Raw genomic sequence first — 22,344 nt, forward strand, 5'->3', positions numbered from 1 at the left:
GTTTTTGACTTGTTTTGGGGTCTCCGTTGGGTTTTGTCTGGTTCTCGTTGGTCGTTAAGGTAAATGGGTGTGGATTGTGGGTTTTGGAGAAGATCAGGTAGGTTTAGGGTGTTTTAGTAGAAAAATTCATAGTTTTGTGTTTTTTTACTTCTGATCCAGTTCTTTTTTGGGGTGTTTTTTACATGTTTTTGTTTCTCTGTTGGGTTTCGTTTGGTTTTCCATGGTCATCACGGTGAAAAAGTGTAAATTGTGGGTTTTGGAGAACATCAGGTAGGTTTAGTGGGGGTTTTGGGGTGGATCTATGGCTTTTAGAGTTTTCTTTCGTTTTAGGGGGTGATCCTGTTCTGTTCTGTGGTGTTTTTGACGTGTTTTGGGGTCTCCGTTGGGTTTCGTTTTGTTTTCCGTGGTCATCATGGTGGAAAATTGTAAATTGTGGTTTTGGAGAACATCAGGTAGGTTTAGGGTGGTTTTGGTGTGGATCTATGATTTTGGGGTTATTTTCTTCCAATTTTGGGGGTCATCCCGTTCTTTTTTGGGGTGCTTTTGACGTGTTTTGGGGTCTCCGTTGGGTTTCCGTGGGTTTTCCATGGTCATCGTTGTGGAAAAGAGTAAATTGTGGGTTTTGGAGAAAATCAGGTAGGTTTAGGGTGGTTTTGGGGTGGATCTATGATTTTGGGGTTATTTTCTTCCAGTTTTGGGGGTCATCCCGTTCTTTTTTGGGGTGCTTTTGACGTGTTTTGGGGTCTCCGTTGGGTTTCCGTGGGTTTTCCATTGTCATCGTTGTGGAAAAGAGTAAATTGTGGGTTTTGGAGAAGATCAGGTAGGTTTAGGGTGGTTTTGGGGTGGATCTATGATTTTGGGGTTATTTTCTTCCAGTTTTGGGGGTCATCCTGTTCTTTTTTGGGGTGTTTTTGACTTGTTTTGGGGTCTCCGTTGGGTTTTGTCTGGTTCTCGTTGGTCGTTAAGGTAAATGGGTGTGGATTGTGGGTTTTGGAGAAGATCAGGTAGGTTTAGGGTGTTTTAGTAGAAAAATTCATAGTTTTGTGTTTTTTTACTTCTGATCCAGTTCTTTTTTGGGGTGTTTTTGACATGTTTTGGTTTCTCCGTTGGGTTTTGTTTGGTTTTCCAGGGTCATCACGGTGAAAAAGAGTAAATTGTGGGTTTTGGAGAACATCAGGTAGGTTTAGTGGGGGTTTTGGGGTGGATCTATGGCTTTTAGAGTTTTCTTTCGTTTTAGGGGGTGATCCTGTTCTGTTTTGTGGTGTTTTTGACGTGTTTTGGGGTCTCCGTTGGGTTTCGTTGTGTTTTCCGTGGTCATCATGGCGGAAAATTGTAAATTGTGGGTTTTGGAGAACATCAGGTAGGTTTAGGGTGGTTTTGGTGTGGATCTATGATTTTGGGGTTATTTTCTTCCAATTTTGGGGTCATCCCGTTCTTTTTTGGGGTGCTTTTGACGTGTTTTGGGGTCTCCGTTGGGTTTCCGTGGGTTTTCCATGGTCATCGTTGTGGAAAAGAGTAAATTGTGGGTTTTGGAGAAGATCAGGTAGGTTTAGGGTGGTTTTGGGGTGGATCTATGATTTTGGGGTTATTTTCTTCCAGTTTTGGGGGTCATCCTGTTCTTTTTTGGGGTGTTTTTGACTTGTTTTGGGGTCTCCGTTGGGTTTTGTCTGGTTCTCGTTGGTCGTTAATGTAAATGGGTGTGGATTGTGGGTTTTGGAGAAGATCAGGTAGGTTTAGGGTGTTTTAGTAGAAAAATTCATAGTTTTGTGTTTTTTTACTTCTGATCCAGTTCTTTTTTGGGGTGTTTTTGACATGTTTTGGTTTCTCTGTTGGGTTTCGTTTGGTTTTCCAGGGTCATCACGGTGAAAAAAGAGTAAATTGTGGGTTTTGGAGAACATCAGGTAGGTTTAGTGGGGGTTTTGGGGTGGATCTATGGCTTTTAGAGTTTTCTTTCGTTTTAGGGGGTGATCCTGTTCTTTTTTGTGGTGTTTTTGACATGTTTTGGGGTCTCCTTTGGGTAGCGTTTTGTTTTCCGTGGTCATCATGTTGGAAAATTGTAAATTGTGGGTTTTGGAGCACATCAGGTAGGTTTAGTGTGGTTCTGGTTTGGATCTATGTTTTTTGGGGTTTTCTTTCGTTTTTTGGGGATATCCCGTACTTGTTTGGGGTGTTTTTGACTTGTTTTGGGGTCTCCGTTTGGTTTTGTTGTGTTCTCGTTGCTCATTAATGTAAATGGGAGTGGATTGTGGGTTTTGGAGAAGATCAGGTGAGTTTAGGGTGGTTTTGGGAGGAAATTCATAGTTTTTTTTTTTTTTTTTCTGATCCAGTTCATTTTTGGGGTGTTTTTGATGTGTTTTGGGGTGTCCGTTGCATTTCGTTGAGTTCCTAATGGGTTTTCTGCTGGTTGGGAGTGGACTTTGGTATTTGGAGAACATCAAGTAGGTTTAGGGTGGTTTTGGGGTGGATCTATGATTTTGGGGTTATTTTCTTCCAGTTTTGGGGGTCATCCCGTTCTTTTTTGGGGTGTTTTTGACGTGTTTTGTGGTCTCCGTTGGGTTTCATTGTGTTTTCCGTGGTCATCATTGTGGAAAATTGTAAATTGTGGGTTTTGGAGCACATCAGGTAGGTTTAGTGTGGTTCTGGTATGGATCTATGGTTTTTAGGATTTTCTTTCGTTTTTGGGGTTGAACTAGTTGTTTTTTGGGGTGTTTTTGACGTGTTTTTGGGTCTCCGTTGGGTTTTGTTGGGTTCTCATTTGTCGTTAAGGTAAATGTGAGTGGATTGTGGGTTTTGGAGAACATCAAGTGGGTTTAGGGTGGTTTTGGGGTGGATCTATGATTTTGGGGTTATTTTCTTCCAGTTTTGGGGGTCATCCCGTTCTTTTTTGGGGTGCTTTTGACGTGTTTTGGGGTCTCCGTTGGGTTTCCGTGGGTTTTCCATTGTCATCGTTGTGGAAAAGAGTAAATTGTGGGTTTTGGAGAAGATCAGGTAGGTTTAGGGTGGTTTTGGGGTGGATCTATGATTTTGGGGTTATTTTCTTCCAGTTTTGGGGGTCATCCTGTTCTTTTTTGGGGTGTTTTTGACTTGTTTTGGGGTCTCCGTTGGGTTTTGTCTGGTTCTCGTTGGTCGTTAAGGTAAATGGGTGTGGATTGTGGGTTTTGGAGAAGATCAGGTAGGTTTAGGGTGTTTTAGTAGAAAAATTCATAGTTTTGTGTTTTTTTACTTCTGATCCAGTTGTTTTTCGGGCTGTTTTTGACGTGTTTTGGTTTCTCCGTTGGGTTTCGTTTGGTTTTCCATGGTCATCACGGTGAAAAAAGCGTAAATTGTGGGTTTTGGAGAACATCAGGTAGGTTTAGTGGGGGTTTTGGGGTGGATCTATGGCTTTTAGAGTTTTCTTTCGTTTTAGGGGGTGATCCTGTTCTGTTTTGTGGTGTTTTTGACGTGTTTTGGGGTCTCCGTTGGGTTTCGTTGTGTTTTCCGTGGTCATCATGGTGGAAAATTGTAAATTGTGGGTTTTGGAGAACATCAGGTAGGTTTAGGGTGGTTTTGGTGTGGATCTATGATTTTGGGGTTATTTTCTTCCAAGTTTGGGGGTGATCCCGTTCTTTTTTGGGGTGCTTTTGACGTGTTTTGGGGTCTCCGTTGGGTTTCCTTGGGTTTTCCATGGTCATCGTTGTGGAAAAGAGTAAATTGTGGGTTTTGGAGAAGATCAGGTAGGTTTAGGGTGGTTTTGGGGTGGATCTATAGTTTTTGTGGTTTTCTTTCTTTTTTGGGGTTATCCCGTTCTTGTTTGGGGTGTTTTTGACTTCTTTTTGGGTCTCTGTTGGGTTTTGTTGTGTTCTTGTTGCTCGTTAATGTAAATGGGAATGGATTGTGGGTTTTGGAGAAGATCAGGTGAGTTTAGGGTGGTTTTGGGAGGAAATTCATAGTTTTTTGTTTTTTGTTTTTTTTTTTTTTGTTCTGATCCAGTTCATTTTTGGGGTGTTTTTGACGTGTTTTGGGGTGTCCGTTGCGTTTCGTTGAGTTCCTAATGGGTTTTCTGGTGGTTGGGAGTGGACTTTGGGATTTGGAGAACATCAAGTAGGTTTAGGGTGGTTTTGGGGTGGATCTATGATTTTGGGGTTATTTTCTTCCAGTTTTGGGGGTCATCCCGTTCTTTTTTGGGGTGTTTTTGACGTGTTTTGTGGTCTCCGTTGGGTTTCCTTTGGTTTTCTATGGTTATCGTTGTGGAAAAGGGTAAATTGTGGGTTTTGGAGAACGTCAGGTAGGTTTAGGGTGGTTTTGGGGTGGATCTACGGTTTTTGGGGTTTTCTTTCTTAATTTAGGGGTTATCCCGTTCTTGTTTGGGGTGTTTTTGACTTGTTTTGGGGTCTCCGTTGGGTTTTGTCTGGTTCTCGTTGGTCGTTAAGGTAAATGGGTGTGGATTGTGGGTTTTGGAGAACATCAGGTAGGTTTAGTGGGGGTTTTGGGGTGGATCTATGGCTTTTAGAGTTTTCTTTCGTTTTAGGGGGTGATCCTGTTCTTTTTTGTGGTGTTTTTGACATGTTTTGGGGTCTCCTTTGGGTAGCGTTGTGTTTTCCGTGGTCATCATGGCGGAAAATTGTAAATTGTGGGTTTTGGAGCACATCAGGTAGGTTTAGGGGGACTTTTGGTGTGGATCTATGGCTTTTGGTGTTTTCTTTCGTTTTTGGAGATGATCCTGTTCTTTTTTGGGGTGTTTTTGACGTGTTTTGTGGTCTCCGTTGGGTTTCCGTGGGTTTTCCATTGTCATCGTTGTGGAAAAGTGTAAATTGTGGGTTTTGGAGAAGATCAGGTAGGTTTAGGGTGGTTTTGGGGTGGATCTATGATTTTGGGGTTATTTTCTTCCAGTTTTGGGGGTCATCCTGTTCTTTTTTGGGGTGTTTTTGACTTGTTTTGGGGTCTCCGTTGGGTTTTGTCTGGTTCTCGTTGGTCGTTAAGGTAAATGGGTGTGGATTGTGGGTTTTGGAGAAGATCAGGTAGGTTTAGGGTGTTTTAGTAGAAAAATTCATAGTTTTGTGTTTTTTTACTTCTGATCCAGTTCTTTTTTGGGGTGTTTTTGACATGTTTTTGTTTCTCTGTTGGGTTTCGTTTGGTTTTCCATGGTCATCACGGTGAAAAACTGTAAATTGTGGGTTTTGGAGAACATCAGGTAGGTTTAGTGGGGGTTTTGGGGTGGATCTATGGCTTTTAGAGTTTTCTTTCGTTTTAGGGGGTGATCCTGTTCTGTTTTGTGGTGTTTTTGACGTGTTTTGGGGTCTCCGTTGGGTTTCGTTTTGTTTTCCGTGGTCATCATGGTGGAAAATTGTAAATTGTGGTTTTGGAGAACATCAGGTAGGTTTAGGGTGGTTTTGGTGTGGATCTATGATTTTGGGGTTATTTTCTTCCAATTTTGGGGGTCATCCCGTTCTTTTTTGGGGTGCTTTTGACGTGTTTTGGGGTCTCCGTTGGGTTTCCGTGGGTTTTCCATGGTCATCGTTGTGGAAAAGAGTAAATTGTGGGTTTTGGAGAAAATCAGGTAGGTTTAGGGTGGTTTTGGGGTGGATCTATGATTTTGGGGTTATTTTCTTCCAGTTTTGGGGGTCATCCCGTTCTTTTTTGGGGTGCTTTTGACGTGTTTTGGGGTCTCCGTTGGGTTTCCGTGGGTTTTCCATTGTCATCGTTGTGGAAAAGAGTAAATTGTGGGTTTTGGAGAAGATCAGGTAGGTTTAGGGTGGTTTTGGGGTGGATCTATGATTTTGGGGTTATTTTCTTCCAGTTTTGGGGGTCATCCTGTTCTTTTTTGGGGTGTTTTTGACTTGTTTTGGGGTCTCCGTTGGGTTTTGTCTGGTTCTCGTTGGTCGTTAAGGTAAATGGGTGTGGATTGTGGGTTTTGGAGAAGATCAGGTAGGTTTAGGGTGTTTTAGTAGAAAAATTCATAGTTTTGTGTTTTTTTACTTCTGATCCAGTTCTTTTTTGGGGTGTTTTTGACATGTTTTGGTTTCTCCGTTGGGTTTTGTTTGGTTTTCCAGGGTCATCACGGTGAAAAAGAGTAAATTGTGGGTTTTGGAGAACATCAGGTAGGTTTAGTGGGGGTTTTGGGGTGGATCTATGGCTTTTAGAGTTTTCTTTCGTTTTAGGGGGTGATCCTGTTCTGTTTTGTGGTGTTTTTGACGTGTTTTGGGGTCTCCGTTGGGTTTCGTTGTGTTTTCCGTGGTCATCATGGCGGAAAATTGTAAATTGTGGGTTTTGGAGAACATCAGGTAGGTTTAGGGTGGTTTTGGTGTGGATCTATGATTTTGGGGTTATTTTCTTCCAATTTTGGGGGTCATCCCGTTCTTTTTTGGGGTGCTTTTGACGTGTTTTGGGGTCTCCGTTGGGTTTCCGTGGGTTTTCCATGGTCATCGTTGTGGAAAAGAGTAAATTGTGGGTTTTGGAGAAGATCAGGTAGGTTTAGGGTGGTTTTGGGGTGGATCTATGATTTTGGGGTTATTTTCTTCCAGTTTTGGGGGTCATCCTGTTCTTTTTTGGGGTGTTTTTGACTTGTTTTGGGGTCTCCGTTGGGTTTTGTCTGGTTCTCGTTGGTCGTTAATGTAAATGGGTGTGGATTGTGGGTTTTGGAGAAGATCAGGTAGGTTTAGGGTGTTTTAGTAGAAAAATTCATAGTTTTGTGTTTTTTTACTTCTGATCCAGTTCTTTTTTGGGGTGTTTTTGACATGTTTTGGTTTCTCTGTTGGGTTTCGTTTGGTTTTCCAGGGTCATCACGGTGAAAAAAGAGTAAATTGTGGGTTTTGGAGAACATCAGGTAGGTTTAGTGGGGGTTTTGGGGTGGATCTATGGCTTTTAGAGTTTTCTTTCGTTTTAGGGGGTGATCCTGTTCTTTTTTGTGGTGTTTTTGACATGTTTTGGGGTCTCCTTTGGGTAGCGTTTTGTTTTCCGTGGTCATCATGTTGGAAAATTGTAAATTGTGGGTTTTGGAGCACATCAGGTAGGTTTAGTGTGGTTCTGGTTTGGATCTATGTTTTTTGGGGTTTTCTTTCGTTTTTTGGGGATATCCCGTACTTGTTTGGGGTGTTTTTGACTTGTTTTGGGGTCTCCGTTTGGTTTTGTTGTGTTCTCGTTGCTCATTAATGTAAATGGGAGTGGATTGTGGGTTTTGGAGAAGATCAGGTGAGTTTAGGGTGGTTTGGGGAGGAAATTCATAGTTTTTTTTTTTTTTTTTTTCTGATCCAGTTCATTTTTGGGGTGTTTTTGATGTGTTTTGGGGTGTCCGTTGCATTTCGTTGAGTTCCTAATGGGTTTTCTGCTGGTTGGGAGTGGACTTTGGTATTTGGAGAACATCAAGTAGGTTTAGGGTGGTTTTGGGGTGGATCTATGATTTTGGGGTTATTTTCTTCCAGTTTTGGGGGTCATCCCGTTCTTTTTTGGGGTGTTTTTGACGTGTTTTGTGGTCTCCGTTGGGTTTCATTGTGTTTTCCGTGGTCATCATGGTGGAAAATTGTAAATTGTGGGTTTTGGAGCACATCAGGTAGGTTTAGTGTGGTTCTGGTATGGATCTATGGTTTTTAGGATTTTCTTTCGTTTTTGGGGTTGAACTAGTTGTTTTTTGGGGTGTTTTTGACGTGTTTTGGGGTCTCCGTTGGGTTTTGTTGGGTTCTCATTTGTCGTTAAGGTAAATGTGAGTGGATTGTGGGTTTTGGAGAACATCAAGTGGGTTTAGGGTGGTTTTGGGGTGGATCTATGATTTTGGGGTTATTTTCTTCCAGTTTTGGGGGTCATCCCGTTCTTTTTTGGGGTGCTTTTGACGTGTTTTGGGGTCTCCGTTGGGTTTCCGTGGGTTTTCCATTGTCATCGTTGTGGAAAAGAGTAAATTGTGGGTTTTGGAGAAGATCAGGTAGGTTTAGGGTGGTTTTGGGGTGGATCTATGATTTTGGGGTTATTTTCTTCCAGTTTTGGGGGTCATCCTGTTCTTTTTTGGGGTGTTTTTGACTTGTTTTGGGGTCTCCGTTGGGTTTTGTCTGGTTCTCGTTGGTCGTTAAGGTAAATGGGTGTGGATTGTGGGTTTTGGAGAAGATCAGGTAGGTTTAGGGTGTTTTAGTAGAAAAATTCATAGTTTTGTGTTTTTTTACTTCTGATCCAGTTCTTTTTTGGGGTGTTTTTGACATGTTTTGGTTTCTCTGTTGGGTTTCGTTTGGTTTTCCAGGGTCATCACGGTGAAAAAGAGTAAATTGTGGGTTTTGGAGAACATCAGGTAGGTTTAGTGGGGGTTTTGGGGTGGATCTATGGCTTTTAGAGTTTTCTTTCGTTTTAGGGGGTGATCCTGTTCTGTTTTGTGGTGTTTTTGACGTGTTTTGGGGTCTCCGTTGGGTTTCGTTGTGTTTTCCGTGGTCATCATGGTGGAAAATTGTAAATTGTGGGTTTTGGAGAACATCAGGTAGGTTTAGGGTGGTTTTGGTGTGGATCTATGATTTTGGGGTTATTTTCTTCCAATTTTGGGGGTGATCCCGTTCTTTTTTGGGGTGCTTTTGACGTGTTTTGGGGTCTCCGTTGGGTTTCCGTGGGTTTTCCATGGTCATCGTTGTGGAAAAGAGTAAATTGTGGGTTTTGGAGAAGATCAGGTAGGTTTAGGGTGGTTTTGGGGTGGATCTATGATTTTGGGGTTATTTTCTTCCAGTTTTGGGGGTCATCCTGTTCTTTTTTGGGGTGTTTTTGACTTGTTTTGGGGTCTCCGTTGGGTTTTGTCTGGTTCTCGTTGGTCGTTAAGGTAAATGGGTGTGGATTGTGGGTTTTGGAGAAGATCAGGTAGGTTTAGGGTGTTTTAGTAGAAAAATTCATAGTTTTGTGTTTTTTTACTTCTGATCCAGTTCTTTTTTGGGGTGTTTTTGACATGTTTTGGTTTCTCTGTTGGGTTTCGTTTGGTTTTCCAGGGTCATCACGGTGAAAAAAGAGTAAATTGTGGGTTTTGGAGAACATCAGGTAGGTTTAGTGGGGGTTTTGGGGTGGATCTATGGCTTTTAGAGTTTTCTTTCGTTTTAGGGGGTGATCCTGTTCTTTTTTGTGGTGTTTTTGACATGTTTTGGGGTCTCCTTTGGGTAGCGTTTTGTTTTCCGTGGTCATCATGGTGGAAAATTGTAAATTGTGGGTTTTGGAGCACATCAGGTAGGTTTAGTGTGGTTCTGGTTTGGATCTATGTTTTTTGGGGTTTTCTTTCGTTTTTTGGGGATATCCCGTACTTGTTTGGGGTGTTTTTGACTTGTTTTGGGGTCTCCGTTTGGTTTTGTTGTGTTCTCGTTGCTCATTAATGTAAATCGGTGTGGATTGTGGGTTTTGGAGAAGATCAGGTGAGTTTAGGGTGGTTTTGGGAGGAAATTCATAGTTTTTTTTTTTTTTTTTCTGATCCAGTTCATTTTTGGGGTGTTTTTGATGTGTTTTGGGGTGTCCGTTGCATTTCGTTGAGTTCCTAATGGGTTTTCTGCTGGTTGGGAGTGGACTTTGGTATTTGGAGAACATCAAGTAGGTTTAGGGTGGTTTTGGGGTGGATCTATGATTTTGGGGTTATTTTCTTCCAGTTTTGGGGGTCATCCCGTTCTTTTTTGGGGTGTTTTTGACGTGTTTTGTGGTCTCCGTTGGGTTTCATTGTGTTTTCCGTGGTCATCATGGTGGAAAATTGTAAATTGTGGGTTTTGGAGCACATCAGGTAGGTTTAGTGTGGTTCTGGTATGGATCTATGGTTTTTAGGATTTTCTTTCGTTTTTGGGGTTGAACTAGTTGTTTTTTGGGGTGTTTTTGACGTGTTTTGGGGTCTCCGTTGGGTTTTGTTGGGTTCTCATTTGTCGTTAAGGTAAATGTGAGTGGATTGTGGGTTTTGGAGAACATCAAGTGGGTTTAGGGTGGTTTTGGGGTGGATCTATGATTTTGGGGTTATTTTCTTCCAGTTTTGGGGGTCATCCCGTTCTTTTTTGGGGTGCTTTTGACGTGTTTTGGGGTCTCCGTTGGGTTTCCGTGGGTTTTCCATTGTCATCGTTGTGGAAAAGAGTAAATTGTGGGTTTTGGAGAAAATCAGGTAGGTTTAGGGTGGTTTTGGGGTGGATCTATGATTTTGGGGTTATTTTCTTCCAGTTTTGGGGGTCATCCTGTTCTTTTTTGGGGTGTTTTTGACTTGTTTTGGGGTCTCCGTTGGGTTTTGTCTGGTTCTCGTTGGTCGTTAAGGTAAATGGGTGTGGATTGTGGGTTTTGGAGAAGATCAGGTAGGTTTAGGGTGTTTTAGTAGAAAAATTCATAGTTTTGTGTTTTTTTACTTCTGATCCAGTTCTTTTTTGGGGTGTTTTTGACATGTTTTGGTTTCTCTGTTGGGTTTCGTTTGGTTTTCCAGGGTCATCACGGTGAAAAAGAGTAAATTGTGGGTTTTGGAGAACATCAGGTAGGTTTAGTGGGGGTTTTGGGGTGGATCTATGGCTTTTAGAGTTTTCTTTCGTTTTAGGGGGTGATCCTGTTCTGTTTTGTGGTGTTTTTGACGTGTTTTGGGGTCTCCGTTGGGTTTCGTTGTGTTTTCCGTGGTCATCATGGTGGAAAATTGTAAATTGTGGGTTTTGGAGAAGATCAGGTAGGTTTAGGGTGGTTTTGGTGTGGATCTATGATTTTGGGGTTATTTTCTTCCAATTTTGGGGGTCATCCCGTTCTTTTTTGGGGTGCTTTTGACGTGTTTTGGGGTCTCCGTTGGGTTTCCGTGGGTTTTCCATGGTCATCGTTGTGGAAAAGAGTAAATTTTGGGTTTTGGAGAAAATCAGGTAGGTTTAGGGTGGTTTTGGGGTGGATCTATGATTTTGGGGTTATTTTCTTCCAGTTTTGGGGGTCATCCTGTTCTTTTTTGGGGTGTTTTTGACTTGTTTTGGGGTCTCCGTTGGGTTTTGTCTGGTTCTCGTTGGTCGTTAAGGTAAATGGGTGTGGATTGTGGGTTTTGGAGAAGATCAGGTAGGTTTAGGGTGTTTTAGTAGAAAAATTCATAGTTTTGTGTTTTTTTACTTCTGATCCAGTTCTTTTTTGGGGTGTTTTTGACATGTTTTGGTTTCTCTGTTGGGTTTCGTTTGGTTTTCCAGGGTCATCACGGTGAAAAAGTGTAAATTGTGGGTTTTGGAGAACATCAGGTAGGTTTAGTGGGGGTTTTGGGGTGGATCTATGGCTTTTAGAGTTTTCTTTCGTTTTAGGGGGTGATCCTGTTCTGTTTTGTGGTGTTTTTGACGTGTTTTGGGGTCTCCGTTGGGTTTCGTTGTGTTTTCCGTGGTCATCATGGTGGAAAATTGTAAATTGTGGGTTTTGGAGAACATCAGGTAGTTTTAGGGTGCTTTTGGTGTGGATCTATGATTTTGGGGTTATTTTCTTCCAATTTTGGGGGTCATCCCGTTCTTTTTTGGGGTGCTTTTGACGTGTTTTGGGGTCTCTGTTGGGTTTCCGTGGGTTTTCCATGGTCATCGTTGTGGAAAGGAGTAAATTGTGGGTTTTGGAGAAGATCAGGTAGGTTTAGGGTGGTTTTGGGGTGGATCTATGATTTTGGGGTTATTTTCTTCCAGTTTTGGGGGTCATCCTGTTCTTTTTTGGGGTGTTTTTGACTTGTTTTGGGGTCTCCGTTGGGTTTCATTGTGTTTTCCGTGGTCATCATGGTGGAAAATTGTAAATTGTGGGTTTTGGAGCACATCAGGTAGGTTTAGTGTGGTTCTGGTATGGATCTATGGTTTTTAGGATTTTCTTTCGTTTTTGGGGTTGAACCAGTTGTTTTTAGGGGTGTTTTTGACGTGTTTTTGGGTCTCCGTTGGGTTTCGTTGGGTTCTCGTTTTTCGTTAAGGTAAATGTGAGTGGATTGTGGGTTTTGGAGAAGATCAGGTAGGTTTAGGGTGTTTTAGTAGAAAAATTCATAGTTTTGTGTTTTTTTACTTCTGATCCAGTTCTTTTTTGGGGTGTTTTTGACATGTTTTGGTTTCTCTGTTGGGTTTCGTTTGGTTTTCCAGGGTCATCACTGTGAAAAAAGAGTAAATTGTGGGTTTTGGAGAACATCAGGTAGGTTTAGTGGGGGTTTTGGGGTGGATCTATGGCTTTTAGAGTTTTCTTTCGTTTTAGGGGGTGATCCTGTTCTGTTTTGTGGTGTTTTTGACATGTTTTGGGGTCTCCTTTGGGTAGCGTTGTGTTTTCCGTGGTCATCATGGCGGAAAATTGTAAATTGTGGGTTTTGGAGAACATCAGGTAGGTTTAGGGTGGTTTTGGTGTGGATCTATGATTTTGGGGTTATTTTCTTCCAATTTTGGGGGTGATCCCGTTCTTTTTTGGGGTGCTTTTGACGTGTTTTGGGGTCTCCGTTGGGTTTCCGTGGGTTTTCCATGGTCATCGTTGTGGAAAAGAGTAAATTGTGGGTTTTGGAGAAGATCAGGTAGGTTTAGGGTGGTTTTGGGGTGGATCTATGATTTTGGGGTTATTTTCTTCCAGTTTTGGGGGTCATCCTGTTCTTTTTTGGGGTGTTTTTGACTTGTTTTGGGGTCTCCGTTGGGTTTTGTCTGGTTCTCGTTGGTCGTTAATGTAAATGGGTGTGGATTGTGGGTTTTGGAGAAGATCAGGTAGGTTTAGGGTGTTTTAGTAGAAAAATTCATAGTTTTGTGTTTTTTTACTTCTGATCCAGTTCTTTTTTGGGGTGTTTTTGACATGTTTTGGTTTCTCTGTTGGGTTTCGTTTGGTTTTCCAGGGTCATCACGGTGAAAAAAGAGTAAATTGTGGGTTTTGGAGAACATCAGGTAGGTTTAGTGGGGGTTTTGGGGTGGATCTATGGCTTTTAGAGTTTTCTTTCGTTTTAGGGGGTGATCCTGTTCTTTTTTGTGGTGTTTTTGACATGTTTTGGGGTCTCCTTTGGGTAGCGTTGTGTTTTCCGTGGTCATCATGGTGGAAAATTGTAAATTGTGGGTTTTGGAGCACATCAGGTAGGTTTAGTGTGGTTCTGGTTTGGATCTATATTTTTTGGGGTTTTCTTTCGTTTTTGGGGTTATCCCGTTCTTGTTTGGGGTGTTTTTGACTTGTTTTGGGGTCTCCGTTTGGTTTTGTTGTGTTCTCGTTGCTCATTAATGTAAATGGGAGTGGATTGTGGGTTTTGGAGAAGATCAGGTGAGTTTAGGGTGGTTTGGGGAGGAAATTCATAGTTTTTTTTTTTTTTTTTTTTCTGATCCAGTTCATTTTTGGGGTGTTTTTGATGTGTTTTGGGGTGTCCGTTGCATTTCGTTGAGTTCCTAATGGGTTTTCTGGTGGTTGGGAGTGGACTTTGGTATTTGGAGAACATCAAGTAGGTTTAGGGTGGTTTTCGGGTGGATCTATGATTTTGGGGTTATTTTCTTCCAGTTTTGGGGGTCATCCCGTTCTTTTTTGGGGTGTTTTTGACGTGTTTTGTGGTCTCCGTTGGGTTTCATTGTGTTTTCCGTGGTCATCATGGTGGAAAATTTTAAATTGTGGGTTTTGGAGCACATCAGGTAGGTTTAGTGTGGTTCTGGTATGGATCTATGGTTTTTAGGATTTTCTTTCGTTTTTTGGGGTTGAACTAGTTGTTTTTTGGGGTGTTTTTGACGTGTTTTTGGGTCTCCGTTGGGTTTTGTTGGGTTCTCATTTGTCGTTAAGGTAAATGTGAGTGGATTGTGGGTTTTGGAGAACATCAAGTGGGTTTAGGGTGGTTTTGGGGTGGATCTATGAGTTTGGGGTTATTTTCTTCCAGTTTTGGGGGTCATCCCGTTCTTTTTTGGGGTGCTTTTGACGTGTTTTGGGGTCTCCGTTGGGTTTCCGTGGGTTTTCCATTGTCATCGTTGTGGAAAAGAGTAAATTGTGGGTTTTGGAGAAGATCAGGTAGGTTTAGGGTGGTTTTGGGGTGGATCTATGATTTTGGGGTTATTTTCTTCCAGTTTTGGGGGTCATCCTGTTCTTTTTTGGGGTGTTTTTGACTTGTTTTGGGGTCTCCGTTGGGTTTTGTCTGGTTCTCGTTGGTCGTTAAGGTAAATGGGTGTGGATTGTGGGTTTTGGAGAAGATCAGGTAGGTTTAGGGTGTTTTAGTAGAAAAATTCATAGTTTTGTGTTTTTTTACTTCTGATCCAGTTCTTTTTTGGGGTGTTTTTGACATGTTTTGGTTTCTCTGTTGGGTTTCGTTTGGTTTTCCAGGGTCATCACGGTGAAAAAGAGTAAATTGTGGGTTTTGGAGAACATCAGGTAGGTTTAGTGGGGGTTTTGGGGTGGATCTATGGCTTTTAGAGTTTTCTTTCGTTTTAGGGGGTGATCCTGTTCTGTTTTGTGGTGTTTTTGACGTGTTTTGGGGTCTCCGTTGGGTTTCGTTGTGTTTTCCGTGGTCATCATGGTGGAAAAGAGTAAATTGTGGGTTTTGGAGAAGATCAGGTAGGTTTAGGGTGGTTTTGGTGTGGATCTATGATTTTGGGGTTATTTTCTTCCAATTTTGGGGGTCATCCCGTTCTTTTTTGGGGTGCTTTTGACGTGTTTTGGGGTCTCCGTTGGGTTTCCGTGGGTTTTCCATGGTCATCGTTGTGGAAAAGAGTAAATTGTGGGTTTTGGAGAAGATCAGGTAGGTTTAGGGTGGTTTTGGGGTGGATCTATGATTTTGGGGTTATTTTCTTCCAGTTTTGGGGGTCATCCTGTTCTTTTTTGGGGTGTTTTTGACTTGTTTTGGGGTCTCCGTTGGGTTTTGTCTGGTTCTCGTTGGTCGTTAAGGTAAATGGGAGTGGATTGTGGGTTTGGGAGAACATCAGGTAGGTTTAGGGTGGTTCTGGTTTGGATCTACGGTTTTTGCAGTTTTTCTATCGTTTTTTTGGTGTTATCCCGTTCTTGTTTGGTGTGTTTTTGACGTGTTTGTGGTCTCCATTGGGTTTCCTTTGGTTTTCCATGGTTATCGTTGTGGAAAAGGGTAAATTGTGGGTTTTGGAGAACGTCAGGTAGGTTTAGGGTGGTTTTGGGGTTGATCTACGGTTTTTGGGGTTTTCTTTCTTAATTTAGGGGTTATCCCGTTCTTGTTTGGGGTGTTTTTGACTTGTTTTGGGGTCTCCGTTGGGTTTTGTTGGGTTCTCGTTGGTCGTTAAGGTAAATGGGAGTGGATTGTGGGTTTGGGAGAACATCAGGTAGGTTTAGGGTGTTTTTGTAGAAAAATTCATAGTTTTGGGGTTTTTTACTTCTGATCCAGTTCTTTTTTGGGGTGTTTTTGACGTGTTTTGGTTTCTCCGTTGGGTTTCGTTTGGTTTTCCATGGTGATCACAGTGAAAAAGAGTAAATTGTGGGTTTTGGAGAAGATCAGGTAGGTTTAGTGTTGTTTTGGGGTGGATCTATGATTTTGGGGTTATTTTCTTCCAGTTTTGGGGGTCATTCCGTTCTTTTTTGGGGTGTTTTTGACGTGTTTGTGGTCTCCATTGGGTTTCCTTTGGTTTTCCATGGTTATCGTTGTGGAAAAGGGTAAATTGTGGGTTTTGGAGAACGTCAGGTAGGTTTAGGGTGGTTTTGGGGTGGATCTACGGTTTTTGGTTTTTTTTTTCTTAATTTAGGGGTTATCCCGTTCTTGTTTGGGGTGTTTTTGACTTGTTTTGTGGTCTCCGTTGGGTTTTGTTGGGTTCTCGTTGGTCGTTAATGTAAATGGGAGTGGATTGTGGGTTTGGGAGAACATCAGGTAGGTTTAGTGTGGTTCTGGTTTGGATCTACGGTTTTTGCAGTTTTTCTATCGTTTTTTTGGTGTTATCCCGTTCTTGTTTGGTGTGTTTTTGACGTGTTTGTGGTCTCCATTGGGTTTCCTTTGGTTTTCCATGGTTATCGTTGTGGAAAAGGGTAAATTGTGGGTTTTGGAGAACGTCAGGTAGGTTTAGGGTGGTTTTGGGGTGGATCTACGGTTTTTGGGGTTTTCTTTCTTAATTTAGGGGTTATCCCGTTCTTGTTTGGGGTGTTTTTGACTTGTTTTGGGGTCTCCGTTGGGTTTTGTTGGGTTCTCGTTGGTCGTTAAGGTAAATGGGAGTGGATTGTGGGTTTTGGAGAAGATCAGGTAGGTTTAGGGTGTTTTTGTAGAAAAATTCATAGTTTTGGGGTTTTTTACTTCTGATCCAGTTCTTTTTTGGGGTGTTTTTGACGTGTTTTGGTTTCTCCGTTGGGTTTCGTTTGGTTTTCCATGGTGATCACGGTGAAAAAGAGTAAATTGTGGGTTTTGGAGAACATCAGGTAGGTTTAGTGGGGGTTTTGGGGTGGATCTATGGCTTTTAGAGTTTTCTTTCGTTTTAGGGGGTGATCCTGTTCTGTTTTGTGGTGTTTTTGACGTGTTTTGGGGTCTCCGTTGGGTTTCGTTGTGTTTTCCGTGGTCATCATGTTGGAAAATTGTAAATTGTGGGTTTTGGAGAACATCAGGTAGTTTTAGGGTGGTTTTGGTGTGGATCTATGATTTTGGGGTTATTTTCTTCCAGTTTTGGGGGTGATCCCGTTCTGTTTTGGGGTGCTTTTGATGTGTTTTGGGGTCTCCGTTGGGTTTCCTTGGGTTTTCCATGGTCATCGTTGTTGAAAGGAGTAAATTGTGGGTTTTGGAGAAGATCAGGTAGGTTTAGGGTGGTTTTGGGGTGGATCTATGGCTTTTAGAGTTTTCTTTCGTTTTAGGGGATGATCCTGTTCTGTTTTGGGGTGTTTTTGACATGTTTTGGGGTCTCCGTTGGGTTTCGTTGTGTTTTCCGTGGTCATCATGGTGGAAAAGAGTAAATTGTGGGTTTTGGAGAACGTCAGGTAGGTTTAGGGTGGTTTTGGGGTGGATCTACGGTTTTTGGGGTTTTCTTTCTTTATTTAGGGGTTATCCCGTTCTTGTTTGGGGTGTTTTTGACTTGTTTTGGGGTCTCCGTTGGGTTTTGTTGGGTTCTCGTTGGTCGTTAAGGTAAATGGGAGTGGATTGTGGGTTTGGGAGAACATCAGGTAGGTTTAGTGTGGTTCTGGTTTGGATCTACGGTTTTTGCAGTTTTTCTATCGTTTTTTTGGTGTTATCCCGTTCTTGTTTGGTGTGTTTTTGACGTGTTTGTGGTCTCCATTGGGTTTCCTTTGGTTTTCCATGGTTATCGTTGTGGAAAAGGGTAAATTGTGGGTTTTGGAGAACCTCAGGTAGGTTTAGGGTGGTTTTGGGGTGGATCTACGGTTTTTGGGGTTTTCTTTCTTAATTTAGGGGTTATCCCGTTCTTGTTTGGGGTGTTTTTGACTTGTTTTGGGGTCTCCGTTGGGTTTTGTTGGGTTCTTGTTGGTCGTTAAGGTAAATGGGAGTGGATTGTGGGTTTTGGAGAAGATCAGGTAGGTTTAGGGTGTTTTTGTAGAAAAATTCATAGTTTTGGGGTTTTTTACTTCTGATCCAGTTCTTTTTTGGGGTGCTTTTGAAGTGTTTTGGGGTCTCCGTTGGGTTTCCTTTGGTTTTCCATGGTCATCGTTGTGGAAAGGAGTAAATTGTGGGTTTTGGAGAAGATCAGGTAGGTTTAGGGTGGTTTTGGTGTGGATCTATTGTTTTTGTGGTTTTCTTTCTTTTTTGGGGATATCCCGTTCTTGTTTGGGGTGTTTTTGACTTCTTTTGGGGCGTCTGTTGGGTTTTGTTGTGTTGTTGTTGCTCGTTAATATAAATGGGAGTGGATTGTGGGTTTTGGAGAAGATCAGGTGAGTTTAGGGTGGTTTTGGGAGGAAATTCATAGTTTTTGTTTTTGTTTTTTTTTTTTTTCTTCTGATCCAGTTCATTTTTGGGGTGTTTTTGACGTGTTTTGGGGTGTCCGTTGCGTTTCGTTGAGTTCCTAATGGGTTTTCTGGTGGTTGGGAGTGGACTTTGGGCTTTGGAGAACATCAAGTAGGTTTAGGGTGGTTTTGGGGTGGATCTATGATTTTGGGGTTATTTTCTCCCAGTTTTGGGGGTCATCCCGTTCTTTTTTGGGGTGTTTTTGACGTGTTTTGTGGTCTCCGTTGGATTTCCTTTGGTTTTCCATGGTTATCGTTGTGGAAAAGTGTAAATTGTTGGTTTTGGAGAACGTCAGGTAGGTTTAGGGTGGTTTTGGGGTGGATCTACGGTTTTTGGGGTTTTCTTTCTTAATTTAGGGGTTATCCCGTTCTTGTTTGGGGTGTTTTTGACTTGTTTTGGGGTCTCCGTTGTGTTTTGTTGGGTTCTCGTTGGCTGTTAAGGTAAATGGGACTGGATTGTGGGTTTTGGAGAAGATCAGGTAGGTTTAGGGTGGTTTTGTAAAAAAATTCATAGTTTTGGGGCTTTTTACTTCTGATCCAGTTCTTTTTTGGGGTGTTTTTGACGTGTTTTGGTTTCTCCGTTGGGTTTCGTTTGGTTTTCCATGGTCATCATGGTGGAAAATTGTAAATTGTGGGTTTTGGAGCACATCAGGTAGGTTTAGGGTGGTTTTGGGGTGGATCTACGGTTTTTGGGGTTTTCTTTCTTAATTTAGGGGTTATCCCGTTCTTGTTTGGGGTGTTTTTGACTTGTTTTGGGGTCTCCGTTGGGTTTTGTTGGGTTCTCGTTGGTCGTTAAGGTAAATGGGAGTGGATTGTGGGTTTGGGAGAACATCAGGTAGATTTAGTGTGGTTCTGGTTTGGATCTACGGTTTTTGCAGTTTTTCTATCGTTTTTTTGGTGTTATCCCGTTCTTGTTTGGTGTGTTTTTGACGTGTTTGTGGTCTCCATTGGGTTTCCTTTGGTTTTCCATGGTTATCGTTGTGGAAAAGGGTAAATTGTGGGTTTTGGAGAACGTCAGGTAGGTTTAGGGTGGTTTTGGGGTGGATCTACGGTTTTTGGGGTTTTCTTTCTTAATTTAGGGGTTATCCCGTTCTTGTTTGGGGTGTTTTTGACTTGTTTTGGGGTCTCCGTTGGGTTTTGTTGGGTTCTCGTTGGTCGTTAAGGTAAATGGGAGTGGATTGTGGGTTTTGGAGAAGATCAGGTAGGTTTAGGGTGTTTTTGTAGAAAAATTCATAGTTTTGGGGTTTTTTACTTCTGATCCAGTTCTTTTTTGGGGTGTTTTTGACGTGTTTTGGTTTCTCCGTTGGGTTTCGTTTGGTTTTCCATGGTGATCACGGGGAAAAAGAGTAAATTGTGGGTTTTGGAGAACATCAGGTAGGTTTAGTGGGGGTTTTGGGGTGGATCTATGGCTTTTAGAGTTTTCTTTCGTTTTAGGGGGTGATCCTGTTCTGTTTTGTGGTGTTTTTGACGTGTTTTGGGGTCTCCGTTGGGTTTCGTTGTGTTTTCCGTGGTCATCATGGTGGAAAATTGTAAATTGTGGGTTTTGGAGAACATCAGGTAGTTTTAGGGTGGTTTTGGAGTGGATCTATGATTTTGGGGTTATTTTCTTCCAGTTTTGGGGGTGATCCCGTTCTTTTTTGGGGTGCTTTTGATGTGTTTTGGGGTCTCCGTTGGGTTTCGTTTGGTTTTCCATGGTCATCGTTGTGGAAAGGAGTAAATTGTGGGTTTTGGAGAAGATCAGGTAGGTTTAGGGTGGTTTTGGGGTGGATCTATGGCTTTTAGAGTTTTCTTTCGTTTTCGGGGTGATCCTGTTCTTTTTTGTGGTGTTTTTGACGTGTTTTGGGGTCTCCGTTGGGTTTCGTTGTGTTTTCCGTGGTCATCATGGTGGAAAAGAGTAAATTGTGGGTTTTGGAGAAGATCAGGTAGGTTTAGGGTGGTTTTGGGGTGGATCTATTGTTTTTGTGGTTTTCTTTCTTTTTTGGGGATATCCCGTTCTTGTTTGGGATGTTTTTGATTGTTTTGGGGTCTCTGTTGGGTTTTGTTGTGTTGTTGTTGCTCGTTAATGTAAATGGGAGTGGATTGTGGGTTTTGGATAAGATCAGGTGAGTTTAGGGTGGTTTTGGGAGGAAATTCATAGTTTTTTTTTTTTTTTTTTTTTTTTCTTCTGATCCAGTTCATTTTTGGGGTGTTTTTGACGTGTTTTGGGGTGTCCGTTGCGTTTCGTTGAGTTCCTAATGGGTTTTCTGGTGGTTGGGAGTGGACTTTGGGCTTTGGAGAACATCAAGTAGGTTTAGGGTGGTTTTGGGGTGGATCTACGGTTTTTGGGGTTTTCTTTCTTAATTTAGGGGTTATCCCGTTCTTGTTTGGGGTGTTTTTGACTTGTTTTGGGGTCTCCGTTGGGTTTTGTTTGGTTCTCGTTGGCTGTTAAGGTAAATGGGATTGGATTGTGGGTTTTGGAGAAGATCAGGTAGGTTTAGGGTGGTTTTGTAAAAAAATTCATAGTTTTGGGTCTTTTTACTTCTGATCCAGTTTTTTTTTGGGGTGTTTTTGACGTGTTTTGGTTTCTCCGTTGGGTTTCGTTTGGTTTTCCATGGTCATCATGGTGGAAAATTGTAAATTGTGGGTTTTGGAGCACATCAGGTAGGTTTAGTGTGGTTCTGGTTTGGATCTATGGTTTTTAGGGTTTTCTTTCGTTTTTGGGGTTGAAGCAGTTGTTTTTTGGGGTGTTTTTGATGTATTTTGCGGTCTCCGTGTGGTTTCGTTGGGTTCTCGTTTGTCGTTAAGGTAAATGGGAGTGGATTGTGGGTTTTGGAGAACATCAAGTAGGTTTAGGGTGGTTTTGGGGTGGATGTGTGATTTTGGGGTTATTTTCTTCCAATTTTGGGGGTCATCACGTTCTTCTCTGGGGTGCTTTTGACGTGTTTTGTGGTCTCCGTTGGATTTCCTTTGGTTTTCCATGGTTATCGTTGTGGAAAAGTGTAAATTGTTGGTTTTGGAGAACGTCAGGTAGGTTTAGGGTGGTTTTGGGGTGGATCTACGGTTTTTGGGGTTTTCTTTCTTAATTTAGGGGTTATCCCGTTCTTGTTTGGGGTGTTTTTGACTTGTTTTGGGGTCTCCGTTGGGTTTTGTTGGGTTCTCGTTGGCTGTTAAGGTAAATGGGACTGGATTGTGGGTTTTGGAGAAGATCAGGTAGGTTTAGGGTGGTTTTGTAAAAAAATTCATAGTTTTGGGGCTTTTTACTTCTGATCCAGTTCTTTTTTGGGGTGTTTTTGACGTGTTTTGGTTTCTCCGTTGGGTTTCGTTTGGTTTTCCATGGTCATCATGGTGGAAAATTGTAAATTGTGGGTTTTGGAGCACATCAGGTAGGTTTAGGGTGGTTTTGGGGTGGATCTACGGTTTTTGGGGTTTTCTTTCTTAATTTAGGGGTTATCCCGTTCTTGTTTGGGGTGTTTTTGACTTGTTTTGGGGTCTCCGTTGGGTTTTGTTGGGTTCTCGTTGGTCGTTAAGGTAAATGGGAGTGGATTGTGGGTTTGGGAGAACATCAGGTAGGTTTAGTGTGGTTCTGGTTTGGATCTACGGTTTTTGCAGTTTTTCTATCGTTTTTTTGGTGTTATCCCGTTCTTGTTTGGTGTGTTTTTGACGTGTTTGTGGTCTCCATTGTGTTTCCTTTGGTTTTCCATGGTTATCGTTGTGGAAAAGGGTAAATTGTGGGTTTTGGAGAACGTCAGGTAGGTTTAGGGTGGTTTTGGGGTGGATCTACGGTTTTTGGGGTTTTCTTTCTTAATTTAGGGGTTATCCCGTTCTTGTTTGGGGTGTTTTTGACTTGTTTTGGGGTCTCCGTTGGGTTTTGTTGGGTTCTCGTTGGTCGTTAAGGTAAATGGGAGTGGATTGTGGGTTTTGGAGAAGATCAGGTAGGTTTAGGGTGTTTTTGTAGAAAAATTCATAGTTTTGGGGTTTTTTACTTCTGATCCAGTTCTTTTTTGGGGTGTTTTTGACGTGTTTTGGTTTCTCCGTTGGGTTTCGTTTGGTTTTCCATGGTGATCACGGTGAAAAAGAGTAAATTGTGGGTTTTGGAGAACATCAGGTAGGATTAGTGGGGGTTTTGGGGTGGATCTATGGCTTTTAGAGTTTTCTTTCGTTTTAGGGGGTGATCCTGTTCTGTTTTGTGGTGTTTTTGACGTGTTTTGGGGTCTCCGTTGGGTTTCGTTGTGTTTTCCGTGGTCATCATGGTGGAAAATTGTAAATTGTGGGTTTTGGAGAAGATCAGGTAGTTTTAGGGTGGTTTTGGGGTGGATCTATGATTTTGGGGTTATTTTCTTCCAGTTTTGGGGGTGATCCCGTTCTTTTTTGGGGTGCTTTTGATGTGTTTTGGGGTCTCCGTTGGGTTTCCTTGGGTTTTCCATGGTCATCGTTGTGGAAAGGAGTAAATTGTGGGTTTTGGAGAAGATCAGGTAGGTTTAGGGGGGGGGGTTGGGGTGGATCTATGGCTTTTAGTGTTTTCTTTTTTTTTAGGGTGTGATCCTGTTCCTTTTTTTGGGGTGTTTTTGACGTGTTTTGGGGTCTCCGTTGGGTTTCGTTCTGTTTTCCGTGGTCATCATGGTGGAA

Source organism: Aythya ferina, assembly GCF_964211825.1.
Source record: "Aythya ferina genome assembly, chromosome: 34".
Lineage (NCBI taxonomy): Eukaryota > Metazoa > Chordata > Aves > Anseriformes > Anatidae > Aythya > Aythya ferina.